General features: G+C 49.7%; 1 protein-coding gene across 1 annotated transcript in view; it reads left to right on the forward strand.

Annotated features, from left to right (window-relative positions):
- Positions 1-814: 814 nt before the first annotated feature.
- Positions 815-23,839, forward strand: part of CHST13 (carbohydrate sulfotransferase 13) — a gene marked incomplete at its 3' end in the record, with an annotated part of 29,696 nt that continues 6,671 nt past the window's right edge. The window contains exon 1 of the mRNA XM_027746683.2: positions 815-903. The remainder of the gene's footprint in view (positions 904-23,839) is intronic.

The raw sequence follows: 23,839 nt of genomic DNA on the forward strand, positions 1-23,839 counted from the left end.
GGCAGGTGGCCTTTGAGTAGATCTTGAGTGTTTTACAGAGCTGGGTGAAGAGCATTGCTATTTCAAAACTGGGGCAACATAAGCTCAGGGCTGGTTCTGTCTGTGATTACAGAGCCTGGGGGATAGGGGATGCAGTAAGAGAACTTTGTGCTTCTGCTTTCCAAAAACATGCCGAGAGCAGTAGACAATTTTGTCCTCCTTCTATAGAAATTTATTGCTTGAGGTAGAATTAGTCAGAACCATTATTGCTTTCAGTAAAACTCTGCAGGGCCGAGGGTAGCCAAAAAAAATACTAAAAATGAAGAAGAAGAAGAGGTGTGTTTTAAGGCCACGAAACTTTGCCATGCTTACGAAGCACTGACCGTGCTGAGAAAAGTCACCAGGAAACTCCCGAGCCTGCCAGCACATCAGCGACTCTTCCCTTCCCCTCGGGGAGTTTTAAAGCCGTGACGGGAGCTCGGCAGGGAAGTGCGCACTCCCGAGCGCTGGCAGGGAGCGGACGCGGCACCGGGCGAGGAAACCCCCCCCAGCCCCGCACCCCCGGCCCCCGCCCCCGCGGCGGAGCTGGACGGGGCGAGCCCAGCGGGGCACTCGGGGGGCGAAGTTCCCCTTCCCGCGGCTGAGCCGCCCCGTGTCACTTCCTGCCGGCGGCGGGAGCGTACCGGGGCCCCGGGCGCGGAGCGGGGCGGGGCGGGAGCGGCGCCCGGGGCGGCGGGGCTCGGCGGGGCTCGGCGGGGCTCGGCGGGGCTCGGCGGGGCTCGGCGGGCCCTGGCCGCGGGCGCTGCGCCGCCGGGCTGCGGCCGAGGATGCGGCGGCGGAACCTGGTGCTGCGGCTGGTGCTGGCCGCCGGCTTCGGCTCGTTCCTGGTCGTCCTCTTCTACTTCCAGAGCAGCCTCAGCCCAGGTGGGTCCGGGGGCGCCGCGCTCTCGGCAGGACTCCCGGCAGGAGCGGTGGCGGGGGCAGGGGAGGGTGCGGGCGGAGCGGGGCCGGGGAGCCCCGCACGGCGGGCAGCGCCTTGCTCCTGGAACCCCTCGGGTGTCGGTGAGAGCGGGCCGGTCCGCCGGCGGGTTGAAGTTCGGGTGAACTCGCCGGGGGTTGCACATCCCTCGGCTGAGACCACTGAACTTCGCCGCTGCGCTCGCCCGTAGTGCGTGGCCGGCGGTACCGTCCCGGCGATGCTGTTCCGCAGCGAAACTCGTGTGTCATTTCTAAAGCCGCCTTCTTTCGGGTGGATGTCCCATTCGAGCATGAAACCGCTCAGCTTCGTGTAGCCCTGCCGAGGCTGTGCCGGGGTTGGGACGGGAAAGGGGAGCTCCTCTGTCCCGAAAGTGCCCACTTACACCCGCGGTCACTAAAATTCCTGGGGAATCGGTTTGAATGGCTCAAGGGACTTCTCTCGCGTCCGCTCTTAAAAATTTCTTCCACATTGGGAAACAATTCAGAACTCAAATATAAACAGTTTTGTACTAGAGGGGTAATTTATTTCCCTGCCCGATTTCTGCTCTTTTGGGGAAATTAGCTCCTCTTTCCTAAGAGACGTTGTTGGGTAATTCCTGCCGTTTTAACAATGTACTAATGTTTCCTGAGTACAGCAGCAATCCATCAATGGGGCCTTTAAAGTTACATCTTAAAATTCAGAAGACTGATTTGACTGAAACGTTAATGGAATTTTATCAGCGTGGACTAAATGAAATGCGATTTTCCTCTTATAGGGGCTGCTCCATCACTTTAATGTGTTTTTTTCCCTAAAAATAAAAAAGGCATAACTTGTTGGCTGAGTAAGATTGAAAAGGAGTTGGGTTTCAGCAAGCATTTGTTATTTCTAGATGAGCATGTGAAGTTTGTCAAATGAATTCAGAAATCCCAGAAGACTACAATCAGTATTGTATTCCTTAGTAACATTTTTTAAAAGAAATAATTTATGCATCCTAATTTTGTATTGGGACTGCTCAGTAAAAAGTGCAGCGCTGAATCAGCTTTAATCTTCAAGGCTCCTAATGGAGAGATGATTGTGTTTTACGCTGGATACTCTTTCTAGCATCTGACTGGAAAAAATGTGGCTCTTTTCAGGACTGTTTTTCAAAAAGAGACTTCTGCAGAAGGTCTAAGTCAGCAGAACTTTCTGTGCTGAGTTGATTTTAATCCTTTGCCTGATCTCAACACTGTTTCACAGAGTTCCCGTGAGGCAAGTTGAACATGAGTCAGCAGTGCCCTGGCAACCAGGAGGGCCAAACATGTCCTGGGGGGCATCAGGCAAAGCATCTCCAGCTGGGCGAGGGAGGGGATTGTCCTGCTCTGCTCTGCACTGGGGCAGCCTCACCTTGAACATTGTGGCAGTTTTGTGCACCACAATGTAAGGAAGATATTAAGCTATTAGAGAGTGTCCAAAGGAGGGCAATGAACATGGTGAAGGGCCTTGAGGGGAAGCCGTGTGAGGAGACTGAGGGGAGACCTCACTGCAGTTACAACTTCCTCGTGAGGGGGAAGAGGAGGGGCAGACACTGATCTCTTCTCTGTGGTGACCAGTGACAGGACCTGAGGGAATGGCCTGAAGTTGTGTCAAGGGAGGCTTAGGTTGGATATTAGAAAAAAGTTCTTCACCCAGAGGGTGGTTGGGCACTGGGACAGGCTCCCCAGGGCAGTGGTCACAGCACCAAGCCTGACAGAGTTCAAGTAGTGTTTGGATGATGCTCTCAGGCACATGGTGTGAATCTTGGGGATGGTCCTGTGCAGGGTGAAGGGTTGGACTTGATGATCCTTGTGGGTCCCTTCCAACTCAGCATATTCTGTGAAAGGAAAGTCTGTGAAAGGTCAGAGAAAACCAGGTGACAGTAATGGTGATGGCATCTCACAAGGGGTTTGAGGGATTTTGAGTCTGTAGTGCTCCCTTGAGAAGTGCTGGACAGCTGAGACTTTAGGAATTGCAACTACCTGCAAATCTGTTCCTTCATATGGGGCAAGTGTGACTTTTGAACCTTCTATAGATGGTGATAGGTCTGGGGTAGGGATCCCCAGCTACTGGAACCAAGTAATGTTTGTCACTCAGTGGGAGCCCGTTTGTGAGGGTGGTGAACACTATCTGCAGATTTGCCCCTTAAGGTTCACCAAAGGGGTGAGTTAAAGTGATAATCATGTTCCTAAAATCTGCTTATTTTCTAGCCACATAGTTTTCTCCCTGGGTCCAGCCTCCATATTTGTGCCATTTCTTTCCCTTATTATTTCTCAGTTTACAGTTTTTCCTTTCCTCTTCAGTTCAGTGAAAAACACACACTAGCAGAGGAAAGGTCATTACCACATAGAGGAAAGAAGCAAGCTAAAGGTTGCTTCATTTTTTTTATCCCAAAGGAAAGCAAACTGAGGCCAATTATTTGAATTTTAGAAGTTACAAGTCACAATAATAGGTAAACAATTTGCAAACAAAAGTGTCATCTTTAAAGTGATGGTTGCCTTGAGGTTATTTGGAGTTCTAGTTGGCTGGTGTCATTTGCTTTCTATATAATAATGAAGAAATATGCTAGAAAAAAGCAACAATGCTATGAGTTTCCCCTAGGAGCAGTCAGATCCTTTCTCCATCATTAGCAGGATTGAGCAGGTTGCTTTCCTGGGCCACCCACAGCCCATTACATGTAATATGCTGAATTAATCCTTGCTAACAGCATGTAGAGACCGAACCATCCTATGGTCAGGACAAGGAAGACAATATGGGAAGAAAGATAATATAACCAGAAACCTTTAAGTTTGGTAGTGCTAATGGCTCACTCAGCGTGGGAAGCGGGAATTAACTCTTCCATTTGCATTGCCCACTTATAACTCCATCCGGGCAGTTGTGCACCGGAGTGGTTTGCACTGAGCTCCATGGCTGTGCTGAAATAAGACTTTCTTGTTCTGCCTCAGGAACACCCACATGCCAGGCTGTGCTGAAATAACTCTGCTTCTAAATGCTGCTGTTGGTTATTTTGGTGCTGGGCTGAATTTGTGGCAGAAGTCAGTGGCAGAATTCAGTGAAGTACAGTGGCAGAATTCCCCGTTGTACCTCCTGGAGGCAGAAATGGGCTCGGTGTGTTTGCCAACCTCGCTGGCACTCAGGAGAGGTGGGACAAGTCTTGGTGCTCCACAGGGAGAGCAGCCATGTGTGGGCTTGTGTGCTTGAGTGCGCCCTGCCTTTGTGGCGCTGATTGTTTTTTGTTGACTTTCCTTGCCAGTGGCTGTACCAGTGAGCTGGCACAGGGGCTGTAGTCCCAGGTCTCTCCTGGCCCTGGGGTGCAGCTGTGCCTGTGGACTGTCCCTTGCTCGGTTCAAGTCGGTGGTGACCTGTCTGTCCTGTTGACCTTTGGCTGTCTCACTCCAGGCTCACAGACACATGGCCAAGGGCAGGATGTCTGCATTGCAGGAAGGTGTTGAAGAGCACACAGGCCACAGGAGTTTCCAAACACTGCCACAGCATGTAGTTCCATACTGCTGGAGCAGTCACCTTGCAGCATCTCCAGCCTTCCTGCATCTGAGCTGGTGTTATGGACAGGTATGCTCAGCTCCTGGGCAAACCTCATGACATCTCAGCTTGATTCAGGAAATGATGAGGGCCATCAGGACGACTTGGCTGTTTTGTTGTCACCCCACAGCAATTCAGGAGATCCCGCCTTGCGTTGGCATGATTGTCATCTGTCTTCTGAGCTGATCTGCTCTTTCCTTCAGGAATAGTGCACCATTAGCTGTGCTAACTTCTGCACACTGTACACTATCTGCACAGAGCTGAGAATAAGCAATGGGGCTCCCAGAACGCTGTTCCATTTCACTCTAGAGGCAGCACATCTAGGCTGACACAGAAGGAGATACTGGAGGCTGCCAATCCCTGTCTACATCAGAGTTTTAATTGCTGCTGTTCTCAGGGGCACCACACAGATTTTAGAGACAGTGGGGGAGCTGGGATGACTCTGCTAGTACAGATGTGGGGTAGAGGGAAGGGGGAACAGCTGAAGGAGGTAGAGGGAGGTAAGTGGCAGGTGCTAAAGCCCTGCGTTCGTCTGCATCTGAGGTTTCTGCAGACCACTGCTGTGGGGCCACCCCAATGGTAGGTCTTTGGGGAAACTATGAGGAGGAAAATTGTACTGACTTCCAGAGAGCTGGAAGGTTTTCTCCAATAAGAAAGAAAGAAAAGCCCTCAATCTCAAAGTACTCCTTTATTTTTGCTCAGGTTCTGCCCGTCTGCAGCATCCAGCTGTTGTTTCTTAGGTCTTTTTAGCAGCACTCGTTTAATGTTGGCTTCTGCAGTCCCCATGTTGTTTGACAACCTGCTGTCAGCACGAGCTGTTGAACTTCATGGGGCTTTGCAGGTGAGACATACTCAGCCTTTGGTGTGACCCTTTCACAACAAGAGATACCAGACTGTAGTAGTGCCAAGGTTGTGATACTGGTCCAGAAAGGTTTCCGAGTGAGAAAGCAGTAAGATCCCTCTCTTCATCCTTATCTGCCCCTGCATCAGTCAGTTGACCTCCTCTGGGCACTGATAGAGCAAAGCCTTCTCCAGCCTCACCTGGAGTGGAGATGCCACTTCATCAGCCCAAGAGAGAAGGACTGAGGTGTTACAGCAGGAGGAGCAGCAGTGCCAGAAGCCACACCAACACATGTAGCAGGTATCACAGACCTCAGGAAACTGTCTCATCATTGTGACGTTCTTAGCCCTCTGATGTGCCAAAGTGAGTAATGGAAGACACTTGCTGCCACCATTCTGCCAATTTTCCAGTGATTTCAGTTGCCCAGTCTAACATCTCTCAGCACCAGCAAGTCCTGGTGAAACTCTCACTTCTCATTGTTCCAAATCTTGTCTTTCAAGTTTTCTGAGCTATGCGTCCAAATCTGTGGTTGCTCTTGTGAAATCTCAGTCAGCTCCATCCTTGTGCCTAAAGATTTGTCCCTTCAGGGGGATACAAATTATTGTAGAGATTATAGACTGATAGAGATTATAGAGTTGATAAGTGATTTGACTGAGGTCCTGCAGAGCCCTAGTCCCTGAACCTACAAATACACCTAGACCTGGCCTGAATGGAGATAAATACACACTTAAATATTAGCAGACCCTTGCAAAAAACAGGGAGGTTTTTTTCAGAACAGGAAAGAGCCTATTTTAGTCCTCAGTTCCTCCCCATTGTTTAAAGGTGTTTTCAGGCTGAAATTCGGATGCTGCCTTGGGACGTGAGCGAGGTTCGGCCAGCAAACGCTCTCTGAGACTGGGTCATGTTTCCAGCTGGCTGACACATGTCCTCAGCCTTCCAGATAAGGAAGGCTATGCTGCCTTCACCCTGGCTAAGGGTGCAAGCACAGGCAGGGATGACAAATCTAAGACACCCTTAGATGGTGTGGATTTTTCTTTTATTTTATTTGGTTTTGTCGTGGGGTAGTTTTGCCCAGCTAAGGTTCCCAGTCACAGTGCTGCGATGCCCAGGATGCAGCTGCTGCCCTTTGAGAAGCCAGTGCTCACATACAGCAATGTTTGTCAGCCAAGACATCAGGCAACACAGGCTAGAAGCCCTCAGATGTGCTATGTTTGAAGAAGACATGAAATACTGTAGCTGTGACCCATCACGATAGAAAAATCTGCCCAGTCCGATGCTGAGAACAGGGCAATAATGAAGCCCATCTGCTCCCGAGGGCCAGGCTTTTCATGAGGAATGCTTTCTCTAGTCCTTCTTGGCTTTCTACAGTTTCCTGAGAATCTCTGATACGTGAGAGAGGTTTTGGAGGGGGAAGGAGTGGACTTAGCATGCCTGGAGTTAACTCTGTCCCTGCAGGAGAGATTCGTGTCTCAGTGGCTCTGCCAGTTGGATCCAGCCTCTGCTGGTCCCACAGACCTCTGGCATCCCAGCCTGGCTGTTTCTCTCTGGCAGCACATTGCACCTGTGTTTTGTCCCCACTCACAAAACTCCAACACTACTATTTATACTGCAATAAGAACTCCACAAAAATATCAACAGTAGGACTTTTGCCTGTGTTGGTGGCGGTGATGGTCAGTCAGGCCTGAGGCTGGGAGTGCTCATGCAGTGACCAGGGCACTCCTGGGGCTGCTGAGGTTTGTTACATGCCGGGTTTTCTTTCTTGGTTCTTGCTTCCTGCAAGCATCTTAATGGAGAGCATGACAAACCCTCCATCTTAATTCCAGTGCAAACACAGCTGTCTTTCCCAGGACTCCGTATCAGAAGCCAAGAAACTACAAAGGCATTAGGTACTTAATTCCCAGAACTCCCCCTTGGAGCTGAGTACCCAAAGAAGATCTTAACTCCCCAAATACCTCTGTGGGGCCAAGAGGGGATGTTTCACATTGAGGCTTTGAGGCGCAGCTGGGCAAAAGCCCAAAACTTTCCTTGTTAAAAAGCAGTTAGGGACTATTTGCAGTCTGAGAAGGGGAAAACATCTCACCAAGTAGCTGCAGTGGCCTGAAAGGCCTGGGTTTAACATTGCCATGCCTTGGTCTTGCCTGCATGGCACAGTTTGCACTGATGCTGAAAACAGGGGCAAATGGAGCTACCTTAAGAGCTGGGGGTACTTTTTTCCCCCAGTAAAATTATTCTTGGATGGAAGGGAGTGACTGGTGTCAGTGGAGAGTTGAACCCCATACTCACAGCCTATGCTGCCCAGTTCAGACCAGTCTGTTCTCTCCCAGACATTTACCTGTACCTGCAGAGCTTGCGGTGTTGTAAACTGGGACACCCTGCCTCTGTTTCCTGTCTGGATCTGCAGCTATGGGACAGATCTATATTCAAACACAAACCCTCTGCAGTTTCTCCACTGATTCACATGGATCTTTTAATTTTTCCTTTCTTCAGGTACAACTGCCCCCTTGGCAGTAAAATCCTTCCAGTAGGGCTGGATGGTGGGAGGTATTGCTAAATGCACCTTACACATACTGCTGCTCTATGAGGTTGTCCCCCATCCCTCATACTCATCTCCAGATGCTGGGATCCTTGATTCATGTCTGGCTGTTTTGCTTTCTTCTGGCTATCTCAGTTTTTCTCTGTTGCAGGTCTGCACTCCATGTCATTCTAGTAAATTACCCAGTAAAGTCACTTGCAGAGCTCTGATACATAGGGTTCAACCCCCAAATGTCTCTTCTGCAGTCTACACTTGCTCTATTCTCTGTTTCCCAATCGTCTGTGGCTTCCACTGGGAAGCCAAAATTTCAGTCTACGTCAAAGCCCTACATGGGCAAAGAGTTGCTCCGTATCCCCAGGAGCTGCGTGGCCACTGCTTGGATAAACTCTTCCACCATGTCCTTCACAGGAGGTCACCCATTGTAGGAGGTAGCACTAGGACATGTGGTTTGATTTTGTTTCTCTTATAGTTTTAATGGGCTGAGGAGCAGAGATGATGCTTCTTTTATTGTGTTGGAAGGAGAGCATGATGCTCTGAGGGTGCATGCAGTGTGCATGAGAGCAGGGAAGGGAAGGGGAGCCAAAGGACACAGTTTGAGAAATGGCTCTGTATGACTTGGATCCTGTGCAGAAACAATACCCAACAGTGCCACTGCAAGGCTCATGCTGTCAGGAGATGTGGTGTGCTGGCTGGTCTGCAAGAGGGGGCTGCAGCAGCACCAGCCAGGCAATGGGACATTTACAGACTTTGTAGGAGGCAGCACGATTGGTTCCAGCAGTGCCAATTCTCCTCTGCAAGGAGGTGAGCAAGCCAAGGAGACCCAGTAGCCAGAGGAACCTGCAGTGGCTAACATCCTCAACTGTCACCACACAATTTAACAGCCCTCAAATCTCCGCTCCCCTCTCACTGGGCTGAACCTGTCAGAGTACAGTAGTGCCCTGAGTGTGCTTTCAGTCTGAGCCACGCAGACTGGACAGTGATTGCAAAAAGCAAACACACGCCCTGCCCCGTGCACACACACTCCCCTGCAGTTGGCAAATTGGTCTCAGCATCAGCCCCAGGCATTGCTGTGACTTGACCCGGGCAGCTGCCTAAAGTATGGACTTCTAGTATGAAAAGCTGGTGAAGAGCAAGAGCTGGTGCTGTCCTGCTGACCTGCCAGCCTGGCAGGACCTGTGGATGTGGGAACATCTTTATGCTGTCTGCTGGTGGACAGGGAGAGGGGAAGTGGGAGGGAAGCTGAGTTCTCCACTAGCATTTCTTTTGAATGCTATTGAGCAGGTTTCGTCTTTTCCCAGACCCTTTGCAGCAACCCTTACTGGGATGCCTGGGGTCAATTTGCTTTCTGAAGGTCCCTGCCTTGTAACCTTTTCCTGCTCCCACATTTTGAAGTCTCAGAGGCAAAGGTCTGCCTGAATTTTGTTTCTAGGTCTGGTGATCCTTTCCTCAGAGATCCTTGCACAAATCTATTCCCTTCAGCTTGCTGGGATGGCACTGAACACGTTTAGCTTCAGGGCACAGAGTTGCCTAGCCTTGAACCAGCCAATGGTGAATTCCTGCAGCCTGTTGGAGAAACAGGCTGGCTGCCCTGCCTCCTCCTGTTTTCCCCATAGTGCCCCTGAGCTCTTAATATCTGGATGAGCTTTGATTAGATAAACAGTTGTAAATTTATGGGCTGGCAGACTGATGGGAATTTGGCTGGGAAGAGCTGGGAGTTGGTCTTTCCTGGGAGAAGAAAGCAGGGTTTCTCCTCACTGGTTAGGACTGCAGCAGCTCTGTCACCCTCAGGTTTGGCAGCTACATCTGCAGCTGAGGTGTCTTATCACTGTCTACCGATGCAGGAAGGCCTGACCACATAACCCACATCCTTTGGCAGCTCTGTGTCAAGATGGAAATCACCATTCTGCATTGAAAATGGTCGAGACCCTGTTTTTGAGGGTGCAACTTTTTCTGTCCCAGTTGCACGTCCTGTCCCCTACTTTCTCAGGTCCTTCCCTGCACAGCAGCGAGAGCTTCCTCACCTACAGCTGAGCTCTCCAAGCACCAGCCATTCCCAGCCCTGTAGACAGCCCAGCCTGGCTGTTTGCCTCCCTTTCTGTGAGCATGTCCGGCTCTCCCTCCACCTTATCGATGATCCGTGATACACTGGGGCAGTGCATGACAAAGGCATTCAGTGTTCCCTGCTCTGCCTGACGGTGTGTCACATTGTGAAGCTGTTTCTGCAGCTGGGAGATGCTGCAAACCACACTGCCCCAGATCTGTGCCTGGTGTCATGCTCGGATGAGTCTGTTATGTGGCCCTGTACACAAACTGTGCTGAGCACGGGTGCTGAGACCTGCTGTGGTGAAGAAATACCTGATTCTGGTGAGATCCAGCTTTTTCATAATTGGACCTAATTTTCATAGACTCCCTCAGAGCATTATCCAATGGGACTTGAAGCTGCTTTCTCCCCAGAAGAGCCTCTGAAGGTGTTGCTGTCTCTGCAGTGGCTTGAGTGACAGATCAGCAAGCCTCTAGCCTGGGCATGGCAGATGGGCAGGTGCTGGCATCTCTACCCATGGTACTTGTGCCATTGAATGTTTTGGATATTCACATCAGTGCACAGGGCACGTCATGGCCCATGGGTCCCTTCCCATCAGCTTTGTCACCTGTCGTATGGAGGGACACCAAGGCCATGAGTCCTGGCCTCCTGTCACAACAGTGCTCACAGCTTTTCCTTCTCCATGTAAATGCCACTTGATTTATAGCCCTCCATCTCCTGGCTGCTTTCCCAGCTCTTCCAGGGAGGGAGCAGCAGCAGCAGGTTTGAGGCGTCCCTTGAAGTGCTCTCTCTCCCTGTGAATTTGCAGCCTCGCTGTTGATGTGGAACCCGATCCAAGCCTGCTCTCTGGCCAGATGTTGCTTCACTGACCTTGCAGGAAGGTGGGTAATATTGACATGATGTTCAAAGGTGATGTTTGTTTGGAGCCACTGGGCGTGGGTGTCTCTGGGGCTGGCTGCCCTGTTCCAGAGGGCTTTCCTCAAGGCAGGGACCTGGGAAATCAGCAACTAACTGGAAGTTAGAAGCTTCTCAGCAACTCCCCATCCCCATTTGTACAAGTGTGTGGCTCTGCCTACCTTGTCTGGCCACAGGGAGCATCTCTGCACAGCCAGATTTCCCCATGACAGGAAGAGGCAGCAAGTTCAGCCCTGCACAGAGCCAGGCCCTTCCTTTTGGCAAGGGTGCAGGGGTAGCATATTCACAGCTGGGTCTTTTCCAAGTTTACTTCTGGCAGTATCAGGGAGATTGATTTCCCTGTAGCTTGATGGGATCAGCAGACACAGGCACTGTGAGACTGAAACAAGGCTGACTTGACACTCGTGGAGTTTTGCACCTACCGATGCTGCTGGGTGGTGTAGCTGCAAGCCTCATAGTTCTCCCTGAGGTCTCCATCAGAGCTTGCTCGTTCCCTGTAAAAAGGAAAGATGTCTTCAGAGCACCTGCTGTTAACAGCCGCCCTCAAGGCTGGACTGGCAATAGGGAATTAAATCCAGCAGCCACTCTGATGAGCTGCTGCCAGTGGTGTTGAATCTGTTGTGTCTCAGTGCTTTGATGACACTGGAGATGTTTGTCACCTCTGTTGAACATGCTGGCTGGGGAGAAGGGCTCTTTGGTGGCCTCAGGCAATGGCTAAATGCAACAGAAGTAGGCACAAGGGGCTGTGTGTTGGGACTTTATGTGCTGGAGGTGGTTCTCCCTAATCTCCATTGGGCTGTAATTAGCTGCTGTCCTCCTCTGCAAGCTCATGCATCTCTTTGACACATTGTAAAGCCTCTTGCTCTGTGTCTTGTGACAATGAGTCTCACCTGCTCTCATTTAGAAAGGCAGGACATAGACCCTCAGCTGCCTCTGCACGGAGCAGAGAGGTGAGAGCCATGAAGCAAAGCCAGGGAGGGATGGCTGTGTGCAAGGTGCTGTGTTGGGAAGAGTTTGCTGAGTGTGCATTTTTTCCAAGATCTTGTTGTTGAGGCTTTCATCAATCCCAGATGCACAGCGCTGACAAGATGGCTTGAAACCTACTCAGCAAGTCTTCTCTTTGTTGTATGTGTGCAGGTAGCCTGTGTGCAGAGGGCACAAACAGCATCTGCCCAGACCAGACCCGACTGTGGGCAGGTTTTAAGCAAGTCCAGCCTGGTCCCCCACACCCTGGCCTGCCGTGGCCTCAGCAGCCGAGCAGAAGGCAGCAGGCTGGTGCAGATGGTCTCTTGGCTTGGTAGGTCCATGGTGCTGTGTGAGCAGCTGTGGATTGCCTGAGCCTGCCCATTGATGAGAGCCTGAGGGGGTATGGACACAACCACCTCGTGTGTGTGTGCAGGGAGAGGTGGGTCTCTGGTGCAGCCTTGCCCATGGAAAATCAGCCCCTGTGCACCCCGGCAAGGACCCCTGCCTTGGCACTGCCAGTGCAAGCCCTTCTTCTGCAGTTCCTGTGGGTAGCAGGCTGCAGAGGAGGAGTTTATTGACAAGGAATGGAACTGCTGGCAGCCCAGGCTTGCATTATAAATGCAAGCAGCCAACTGGGGCCAGGAGAGCGACAGGCATAATGGGGAAGAGAAATTGCTCTTGGAAAGCTTCTAGCTTGGCTTATATGAGGAGTTAACCATTTGTAAACAGAAGATTGTATAGTACTTATGCACAGGTACTTTATTTGCTCACAGAGGCCGTATTCTTGCTGGATATTATTAATTTTCGGTTTCCTATAAAGATCTTAATTGCAGTCCTGTGACAGCAGAGAGCTAGGGACATTGCCCCAGCAAAATACATCCCTCCACCTCTAATGCCTGTGATCCTTTTATTAAACCTTCCTGGCATCTGCCTCAGGCTGATAGCAGGTGACTAGAACCTCCTGCTGCCGAGAAGACATGAGGGTTTAGGAAGAACCACTGAATGGGATGGAGTGTCCAGACCAGCTGCTGTTGGCTCTGTTCCTAATATGATCCCCACAGACGATGCTGGGGTATTTGGCAGCTTCCTGGAAGCAGCTGGATTCTTTCTTTCCCTTTCTGCATGATTTATTGCGAGCTAATCCTATAACTGTCACCATTTTCCATCACTTGATTAGAGTTTCCCTGGCTGATCCTTGACTCAAGTTGACTAAATGGGAATAAGAAGACCTTCCTTGGAAAACAGAGCCTGAGCCATCCCCACCCCTGTGGAGGAGGGAGCCACACAGCCAAGGACCAGCTGTGCCAGCCCCCGTGCCTGGGTATGGCTGGTGACACTGTGATGGTACAAAATTGACGAAAAATGAAGAAAAATTATCTTTAGAAATGTAAAGGCAAAATAAGCTGTGTGAGAAAGCGGGAGTCAAGAGAGGAAAGAGCTTTACTGAGGCTTTATAGAAAACAAGGAGTTTCCTTATGTAATTTTAATATCTTCCTAATGGAAATGGCAATAACTTCTTCCTAAGTAAACCTCCCAGGATCTTGAACATCAAGAGTAATGCTCAAGTGATTTTAAATCATGTCCAGAAGCCAGATCCCTGAATCACAGTCACTTCTTGAACCAGCGGCTGCCAGTCCCTGCACTGGCTTGCATACAGCCAGCACTCCCTAAACAGTAGTCATCTGGCTGAAGCATGGACAGACCAGGGATTTCAGGTTTCAGAAATCTCTTCCAGGCAGTTAAAGGCTGAGCAGCCTCATGTTAAGGGGAAAAAAAAAAAGCAAAAAAATAAAGTTAGAAAGATAATTATTTTCCTGCCTAGTGTGTGTGACATGCAGTAGAAATCTAAACTTGTGCAGGATGTTCAGACCCCATCCCATGTCAGGAGTTTAATGTTCTTTTTGTAGCAGCTTAAAAAAACATCCATCTGATGACACCCCCTCAAACCTCCTAGCCACCTCTGTGACTGCTGTCTGAGCCGTGGTGTACAGCAGATGGAAGCAGAGTTGGCTGCAAATCATCAGCTCTGAATTGTCTCTCAGCCCCTGTTAACTGCAGAATGCTGAGTGTGCACTGTAAATATGAAGCTCTGTGGGATGGGTTTGTTGGCCAGGCACGTGGAGCAAAACACACACGAATGACTCCATTGTCTCTTTTGCCAGGCAAGTGCTCCAGCAGCCTGCTGGGAAGTGCCCCTCTGAAGGGCACTGGTGGGGGATGCAGGGTCACACTGGTTTTGCTCATCTGGGAGTGTTTGCATGCCTCAGACGGTGAAAAGTCAGCTCCATGCCTTCCAGTTCCTGCTAAAGCTGTAAGAGCATTAATAGAAGTGCACAGTGGAGATTATATTGTCAGCAATGTGTGCTATGTTTCTTTTGAGCACTTTCAGCAGAGATCCCTCTTTTTCAGTGATTTGGAGAAATATCCAAAGAGCTCTGAACATCGGACTGCTGCCTCCCTCCCATCCCACATCCCATGTGGTGCTGAATAGGACACGCAGGCTGTGGTGCAGCAGGGATTGATCTCACCCAGCCATGAACTGTGCCAAAGGCACAGCAGACCCTGAGGGGTGAGAATGGAGAAGTTGCCCCTTGGAGAAATGTTTTCTGGATCCTTTCAGGGGAGGAGGGAGTGGTGATGTGAAATAGGTCTAATTGTCACGTTTCTGTAGTAGTGGCAATGCCAGCCTCATGTGTAACCTGTCACAAGGCTCACTTCGGATGTGATTCTTGGCAAGGATCTTGGTCAGGACATGTTCAAACTAGAAGAGAAGATACTGAAAAGTTGGTGACAAGGAGGACAGTGCCAGACTGTGTCTGGGAAGGAGGTCAGGTCAGCTGTGAGGCTACTGCCTGTCACACCAGCTGGTCAGGAGGCGTCTGTCGCTGTTCTTGGCACACGGGCATTGCCTGCCCTACAAAGGTTGCCACAGCACTTGAGAGGCTGGGCTGAGGCATTTTCCAATGAAAGTCAATGTGGTTATGTTGAGCTGGATCCAGATGGAGAAACCTGAAGTCTGGTGGCACTTGGTGCCAGTGGCACTTTATGCTGGAGGCCAGTGCCTCATGCCTGCCATCTGCAGTTTTATTGCATCTGGTGTGAGCCATTGAGCGTAGAAATGGTTATGGGTAGGTGACAGTCGTGAACAAGGGACGCTGCAACCCCACATCAAGGAAGCAGGGAACATCCATCTGCCTTTTTTGGGCTGGAAACCGTGTGAGAGCATTTAATATGCCCGGGGCTCCTGGGCTCTCCATACACCTGTCTACCCTCAGATTTCTGTGTGAGGGCTCTGTGCTGCGAGTAATTTGCACTGTGTGAGTGGGATAAGTGCCCCAATATCAGACAGAGCAGTGATACAGCTCTGCTGCTTCTCCATCCCCCTGTGCAGCATGCCAGAGGCACTCCAGCCCCATGAGCCCCAGGTACAGGGATGCAGGCAGTGGATTACTGTGCACAGATGTCAGGGATCTTATGCACAGGTGGAGGCAGGAGTGCTTGGATTTTTGGTCCTGCTTCAGTTCCCTGGGACCATGTGTTTCCACCTCCAGACATTCACCACAGCCACTGCTGCTTCTGGCAGGCCTGACTGTTCCCTGTCTGGCTGGAACTAGAGCAGGACATGTACTCACCCCTCTGCGTGGCTCTTCCCATCCATGACTTTCCATAGAGAATAGCTTAGGACCTTCATCCACACCCTGCATTGACATTTCCTGGAGGCAGCGCTCCCCTTGTGCCTCTCTTGCCCATGGACTGCTGCCTTCCAGCCAGCAGGGCACATCCCTGGAGGAGTGAATGACTTTTCCTGTTAAAGGCAGTGCAGTCCGTCGAGTTATCCCATGTAAAACAGTGACTCATTGTCCCCTTTTGGAGTGTGTTTCTTGGCTAGAGGAAGAATGTCATCAGTGCCAGGGAGCCTGGCTGCTGTTACCACCCAGTTGTGCCACACAGCCCTGGGACTCTGAAGAAACTGCAAGCGGGTGCTTGCTGAAAACAAAGGTATTATTTTTAGGACATGACACCTCCTTTCACCTGCTTCCCAGAAAAAGTAATCTTGGACATCTTGCCCATGCACATCTTGTAATGGTGAGCTCTGGTGATCCCAAATACCTCCACATCTCTGTGTGTGTAGGAACTGTGTGGCTTGGGGCAGAAAATGCTGCAGAAGGGTTTGTCCCAGGGGATAGTAGCTATTTAGCATATGCATTTGATGGAAAGAGTTTGGAAAATCCCCCTTTGCTTCTTGGCTAAGAGGTTTGTACAGCTGTGCCTCCTCGGAAGTGAGCTGTGTCACCTTAATGCCCATGGAGCCTCTTCTGAGGAACATGGCTGGGAAGGAGTTATTGGGGGTGCTTTGTCAGCAGAGACATGGGGTGAAAATAGGTTCAGGGGATGGGGTGCCCTGTCACCCTTCTGGAGCCATCTGTGGCTGCTTGGAGTTGGCCTTAAGTAGCTTCCCAGAAAAACAAGAGTCATTTGGGGAAAAGGGAGAGATTTTCAGGGAAGGAAGGTCTGCATGATAGAGGCTGGTAGGACCCCCTCCATTGGCTCCCCAGCAATGAGATATGTTTTAGCCAGCTACTGGAGAAGAGGAAGATGATGGACCATTGTGCAGCCTTCATCCCTCTTCTGCACCCTTCCCTCACCTTGCCCTGAGATGGTACTTTATTATGGTGGCTAAAACATCACTTCTAAGTGACCCCAAGTGCCTGTGGTGCTGCGAAACCACCTTCTCCCATATGCAAACATGTGCAGGTTCACCCATCCAAGCTGATGGGAGAGATGATTTGTCTTTCCCTGCTGCAGCTCATTGTGCCTGTTGTACGTGGGCTGGTTCTCTGTGTAAACCTCCTCATGTGCACGTCCTGTCTTGCCCCACTCAGGTTTGCCCCGAGCTGCTTTGCTTGTGGTTTTTCCCTTAGCTTTGTGGGTAACCTCCTCCCAGCACATCTCTGTTTAGTTTCTAAGTGCTGGGAGGTGAGGGGAGGCGGGGAAGGGGGGGGTAATTACTTGGTTTGGCTGTTTCAAAAGGTCTAGGGGGGGATGGGAGAAAATGTGCAGCGCTGGGAAAAAAGCCTGAGCTAAGCTTTCAAGCATCCCCATGCTGCTGGGACTCGATTCTGTCCGATCCAGCCAAGTTCAAGTCACTCGGTTTAATTTCTGCTGAATGAAACATCGTTAAATCAGGACCATGTGAATCACCAAAGGGGGCCTTCTACCTTCCCATGGGGAGCAGTCCCCTCAGGCTGGGCTGATGGTACCAGGGTCTCTCTGGGCACAATCCTCCATTTGGCTGATTCAGCAGGGCCTTTAAACAAGGGTGTGCTGGACCACCTGAACCAAAACATCCAGTGATCTGTTGCTCAGCCCCAAAGTGATCAGATCTGTGTTTTCCAGCCCACTCTGTCATGTGGGTGCCATTTGGGAAGTGCCTTATACAAACTCGTAGCAGCAGTCTTGTAGTGGTAAGAGAAATTAAATACCCTTCGTTAAGCCCTCTGATGGACAAGCAGATGAGCTTCAGGCTTATATGTATGTTTTACTCCCCAACCCTGTGAGAACAGACATATTTGGGTTGTTTGTGTTTCTAGGGGCTGTCCTTGTGAGAGGTGACATCTGGCTGGAGATGGGACTTTGCCATGGGTTATAATCAGGCCGACAACATTGAGGTAGTGGCTATGCTTGAAAATAGAGTTGTATGACCCAAAAACGACCTACCTGAGGCAGTTTCTTATCCTTAGAGTTTGGAGGCAGTGCTAGTGAAAGACACTTATCCAGTGATTTCAGAGGGACAGCTGAGCTTTCTGGTGCCATGCCAGTGCCTGAGGGTTGTGGCTCAGCTGGTGACATGGAGGAATGCCACTAAATCATGTGATGGATAGTTTTGCAGGGCACAGGGATGTGTCTACCTGCTGATCTGCTCAAGGAAGCAGAATCCCAAATGTGACAGTCCTGCCCTTCTGATAAGCTACATTACCCTGGCCAGGTTGTCTGGGAAGGACCTGCTGCAGGACACTTGCAGGGGTATAACCAGCTACAGACCTTGGGTTCCCCTTGTAGGTCCTGGAGCTCCCACTGCCTGTTCCTCCAGGGAGAGTTGTACAGGATCAGGGCCTTAACTGGGTCCTGGTGTGAATGCATGGGCTCCTGTGCAGTTCTTTCAGCTATTCATAGCTAGTCAGCTCTGTGGTGTCCTGCCCCTTGCTCTGCTCTAATGTCTGAAAACATTCTGGAGCAAGTGAGGCGAAGGTCCCTGCTGCTCCCCAGGATGCTCCAGGTTGTCAGTCTGCTGTAATGCAACAGGAGGAGCTGGCAGGGGAAAGGTTTGAGGGAGAATGGAGAATTATTCCCTTTCCCTAACAAGTGAGCCGAGACAGACATCTCCAACAGACTCTGTGCCGCCTCTACCTCAGCAGAGAGTCATGCAGAGCAGCCAGCCCTCATTGAGGCTTGGCCTGCAGAGCCGAGGGCGGGCTGTCAGGAATAGCCTGGATTATACATTGCTGGCTTGTTCATCAGTCAGGAAAATACTGGAGGCAGCCAGCGGTGGGTCTGCCTGTGACCACACCGCACAGGGCTGTGTTAGGTGGCAACCCGTTACCTGTGTCCACATAACCTGCACAGGAGAGCCACTCACTGCTCACTTGCTGATGGGAACAGGTGTGTTGTGCTTGTGCTGAGCTTCTGCAAGAGGACATTGTCATGAGGCAGAACACACTGAACAAACCATAACTGGAGAGAAAAACACCATGACAAGAGGAGCAAAGGTGGGAAGGGCCACAGGGGCATTTCCTGAGTTTCAGAGAATGTTGGTCTGGAACAAGAAATGCATGTTTGTATTGTAAATGTTAGAGTTACGTAGTTTGTGATTTGATGCCAGCTCCCCTCCATCACTCCTCCTGCTCACCACTTGCTGGCACAGCCCCAGGATGAACAAAAGAGGTCAAGCACAGTGATTGCTCCAAAGGGATCTGTTCACTGCCATGTGGAAGCTGTGCAAGGTGGGGGCTGTCACAGGTTGATATCTGAGCTTTCCTCTTCTTGGAGAGCAGTACTTTGCTTGGGAGAGGCAGGAGGAAAAGACCAGAAAACATCTCTTCTGGTTGTTCTCCACAGGGCTGGTTCCTTCTTGCCATTGCTTGTGCTTCTCTGAATATTGCTGTTCCCCATAACATGTTCTCTCTCCCCAAAATTCTTACTTGTGTTTGTGCTCTGCTGCCAATTTGCCTGCCAGAATGGGGCATGGATGCTACCCACTACCTCTGAGCATTCTGGGTGCAAATATCTGGATGAGCCTTTGCACTTACACCTCCTTACACTTGCAGCTCTCTGGTGGAGGTGTTTGTGTCTGAATTCACAAAGCTGAAGGATGCATTTAAGCAAATCAATCATGTGGCTCTGTTAGATTTCTTTTCCTTTCTTAAGCATTTTAATTCAGCCTCTTTTGTCTTTATCCTTGACTTTCTAAATGCAGTAAGAATCAGCAGTCACGAGAATCTAAGGAGACTTGATTGCCTCTTTGAAGCCAAAAATTTGATTTGATTTTGGAGCCAAAAATTTCCATTTCCAAATTGAAACCTCTGAGTAAGAATTAAAATAGGAATGAGCTTTGGTTTTAATTCTCGGAGGTTCTCCCTTAGCTCTGTGAATGACAAAATTACCACAGTTCTTCACAGCCAAGTGCAGCATATGAGAAACCAAATAGTCACTTATTTGGTCATCTTTTACACAAAGAGAGGTCACTGCTTTCCCCAGTGTTAAGCCAGCGTATCTGGAGTTCTCTGTGGAATCTTGGTGTTTGGATTCCCACATCACCCTTGTTTTAAAAAGTAGCTATCTTTAAAAAAACAAAACAACAACAACGAAACCAGCAAACAACAATCAGACCTTGTGCTTAGGTAGAAATTAAGGAAATATGTTCTCCACCATTAGGAGCCCAAGCATAAACGCCAGACCTTCCTAGAATTAGACTGCTTTCTTGAGATGGCGCTGTTTAACCCAATAGCTCTGATTCTTTCCAAGTAGGACTTTTCACGTGGACCATTGGCCACTGCCCAGGACTGTGGTTCCATGTGGGATTTCTTGGCTGCCTGGACCATCCTCATCCAGTTGTTGTGTCCAGCTGCATGTCCCAGGCTTTGCTATCAAAGCAGGAGGGAAAACTGAGCTCAGACTGAAGGAACTGTCTGGATCTATCACTGCTGCTGCCAAGCTCTATTTTCTTTTTCCTTCTCTTTTTTTTTTTTTTTGTTCTGCTTGGATGTTAAAATCGAAAATTGGACAGATTCAGCAGCCAGTGGCTGCAACTTGGGTTTGGCTTTGACTAACAGTCACAATATCCTCTCATAAATTAGATGGCAGGATCCTTCTCTGTGTCTCTTGGGTGCATTATTTTAATAGTGAGGAGACTCTTCATGAGGCAAAGCTGAGTCTCTGCAGTCAGAGATGAGTGAGCCATCACTGCTGTGGCTGAAGCACTCACTCATCGCCTGAGACAGGTGCTGGAGAGGAGTCAGCAAGGTCTGGAGAAGCTCATTGCTGTGCCCACAAAGAGATTCAGGTCCTAATTTCTGGCTCTTCTAGTGACTGACTTAAAGCAAGTGCTAAACCCTTTACTTCATAGACCTCTGGGTGTTGTTTCCCTTTCTGATAGAAAGGGGTAATATAGTAATTTGTTTCCCACTGTAAACTCTTCCTTCTCCCATGAATGCAGTTCAGCTGCACACATGCCATGTGTTCTAGGCAGACAGTTCCTATCACCAATATTTTTTCCTATGTTCCGTTCAGAATTCATCAATAATAGCACCTCCTCTGAGTTTGGAGCGTTTTTTTGGTCTGAGAGAGAACATCCCCTTCCAAGAGGGTCTGCCCTGAGAACTGAGTCTTCCTACAGAACAAAGAGGCACCTATCCCACTCACCCGTTGGCAGTCGCAGGCTGTAATTAACACTGATCATTTCAGGCACCACAATTATTTTTTCTGTTTTTTTTAGATTTTGCACAGACACAACAGGAAGTGAAGCTGGAGCTGTGAGACAGCAGCGGGAGGCAGCGGTGGGGTCAGGATTAGCTCCTCAGGGCCTCTGGGGTGCCTGCTCATGTGTAAGCACATGTGCTGTCTCTTCACTTCCCTTGGCTGGACACCGCTGAATCTCCTCCAGGTTTTAACCCTCTCCAGTGTTTTGTATTGGAGACCACAAGTGAAGTTTTTGGCTCCTCATGGCCCTGGGGTCCAGCCTGGAAAATGCCTGAAATCTTCATCCTCTAGCCCAAAATGAGTTGGGATGCCTCCTTGTTTTGTCTCAGCCACTGGGTCCCTCTGATCTGAGTTTTCCAAACCTATTCCTATCTGGCACTTGCGTAAGTGGGCATGAAGATGTCCTGCATGTGAAACACCTCCCATTACTCTCTGCTGGCCTGTTCCCAGGGTATAATCACATCCCAGCTCAGCTCATATACACATCCAGCCCTTGCAGCCTCCCGTGGGGCAGCAAGTCCTGGGATCACCTGGCACCTTTTCAGCAGCTTTGGATCTGCCTTTGTCCCAGGAGAGCAGAGCTGGCAGTGCACAGCAGGTGAGGGTCACCAATGCTATGGATAATAGTATTCATGCTTTTTTTGCTGCTATGGCAAATACCTCACCTGATATGTTTCAGGACTTCATTTGCCTTTTTTTTATGACTGTCACACTGGCAGCTGATAGCCCAGAACTAATGCATCTGGGACCTCCTGCCACTTCCAGCAGCAAAGTAGAAGACACAGCTGAATTCCAACATTGTGAAATTAAATCCTGTTAAATTTCCACTCCCCTGGTCCAGGACGAACTTTCCCTGTTGGTGTTTCAGTCTCTCCCTGCCATGGCAACCTTCCTCTATGCTTTGTCTGTCATCAGTATCTTTCTATTTTTATGTCAAGTCCTTCCCAAAGTATTAATCCCAAAGCCGATCTGGGAGATATTTTACTAGAAATCTGCCCTCTGTCCAGTATTTCTCATTTAAGTGCCACCTGCTTTCTAGTTGCTCATGTCCTTTACAGTTCTCCTTTTAAACTTCATCTTCCACTGAAGTACTTGTTTCCTGTGGTGTGTCTTATCTCATGTACTGTGTTTATCTGGGTGAAGATCTGACACATAGGCTTGATCTACAGAAATGGTTTATTTTATTCACAGACGAGGTTGCCTGGGTATGAGCTGTGCTTGGTAAGTGCCACGTTTATTTATTTTTCAGTTGCACCCACATCTTCTATTTGTTTTCTTTCCTTCAGACTGTTTTCTAAAACCTGAGTAATGCTGATGTCAGCCTAGCAGGCTCATCGCTGCCTGAATCCTGTCTCCTGGCCAAACTTTTCAACTCAGGCACTGGATTTGCTGTTGTGGTTGCAGAGAAAGAACCTCCCTCCTTTCTTAAGGGTCTCTGCAGCCAAAACAGCAAATTCTTTCACTGGTGCTTCCAGAGGCCTGGAATGGGCATGATCCAGTCTTTCCCTCACCTCACACGTGTCTGGCTGTCTTTGTAATCAGCTAGTACACCTAAATAGTCACAGCTTTAAAATCTGTTCCCTTTTCCAGTGAGAACTGGCAAGTCATTGAAACCTCAGATCCTGCTGCTGCATTGATGTCACGCTGCAAGATAATAACTTCAGTTGTGATGGCACAGCACTAAAGTCTGGGCTGCAGGGGGAAAGGAGGGAGGGCGTGTGATGCCTTTTTGAGCTCCAAGGGAAAGTCTGAAAGCATGTGTTGCACAGGAGACTCAAAAATGTGCCTGAGCTCCCTTTCAGGCTCATCTCGTTCAGTGATTTCTGGTCAGGGTCTCTTAGCATGGGAGTTTTGCTCTCTTGCTCTCCATCACTGCTATTCCCTTGTCTCACACTTTGGAGATGCAAAGGACAAATGTGATACTTCCTTCTGCCCGTCTCAGGGAAAAACATTTTGGATTTGCATCACAGATATACACTGTTTTGATACTTCTTACCCAAATAGTGATCCAGCAGCTGCCAAGGGTTGATATTTTTTCCCCTTGAGAAAGTTGATATGCCTTGGCTAAGCAACGTCACTACTTTCAGATGCAATTGTGGCAATGCTAAATTTCCAAGCATTACCACTGCATGTGGTGGAATCTGGGAACCTCAGTAACAAGCTGTAAAGTCAGGAGAAAAGCCAGGATGTGAAGATCTTGGCAGCTCCTCCATGATGGAATATCCTGCTGTACTCAGGGCCATGGTGCCAAAATGCAGCACAAACCATTGATTTACTCGGATGATACTCCCTCCTCAACACTGTCATTTTTTTCAGTATTCCTTGGCCTTCCCAAACTAGAGTCCCAAAACACGGAGAAAGCCCAGAATGGGAACAAGCTGTGGGATTTTTTTTGAGTGATAAGGTGGTTGGGATGAGGCAGCTGAGGAAGTGGGGGTTTGTGTTCAGCTTGGGCCTGAGCTGTGTTCATAGAGCTGCATGATGAGGACCCAGGGTCTGATGATGGGGGAGGACTGGCAGAGGAGTGCATGAGCAGTGATGTTACAGGGTCAGGGCTGAAAGATGGTGAATAAGAGATGACTACATCTTGAGTCATGGGGCAGATCTGTGTTAGATGACAAAGCTTGATCTTAGCGGGGCTGGACTCTGCTAAATCACCATCTACAGCCTGCTACTGGCTCAAGTGGATCGCAGCAGCCCTGGCCTGCTTACCACTGTGATGGCCAGTGTAGCTCTGCCAGGTCATCCCACATGTTTCTGGGATGCTTTGGGCACAGGCAGCCTGGGCTTTTCTCTGTTCACTCACACGCTGCACACTCTGGATCACACTCTGATCCAACCCTGCAGAGAATGGACACTCTGGTCCCGTGGGACACACATGCATACCAGCTGCTGCCCTCCCATGCACCGGTGCCTCATGGAGCTGTGCTGGGCTGCAGCTGCATCTCCCCATATGCCGTGGGGCTTAAACTGGCTTCAAAAGTCATCGTTGTGGCCCAGCCAGGATCCCGTTTGCTTTTCGCCTTGGGACGCTGTGTGTAGTGAGAGCAGACAGTTTCTGAGGGGGGAGACTTTCTG

Source organism: Pipra filicauda, unplaced genomic scaffold (assembly GCF_003945595.2).
Source record: "Pipra filicauda isolate LSUMZ 115617 unplaced genomic scaffold, ASM394559v2 scaffold165_size2600900_pilon, whole genome shotgun sequence".
Classification (NCBI taxonomy): Eukaryota; Metazoa; Chordata; class Aves; order Passeriformes; family Pipridae; genus Pipra; species Pipra filicauda.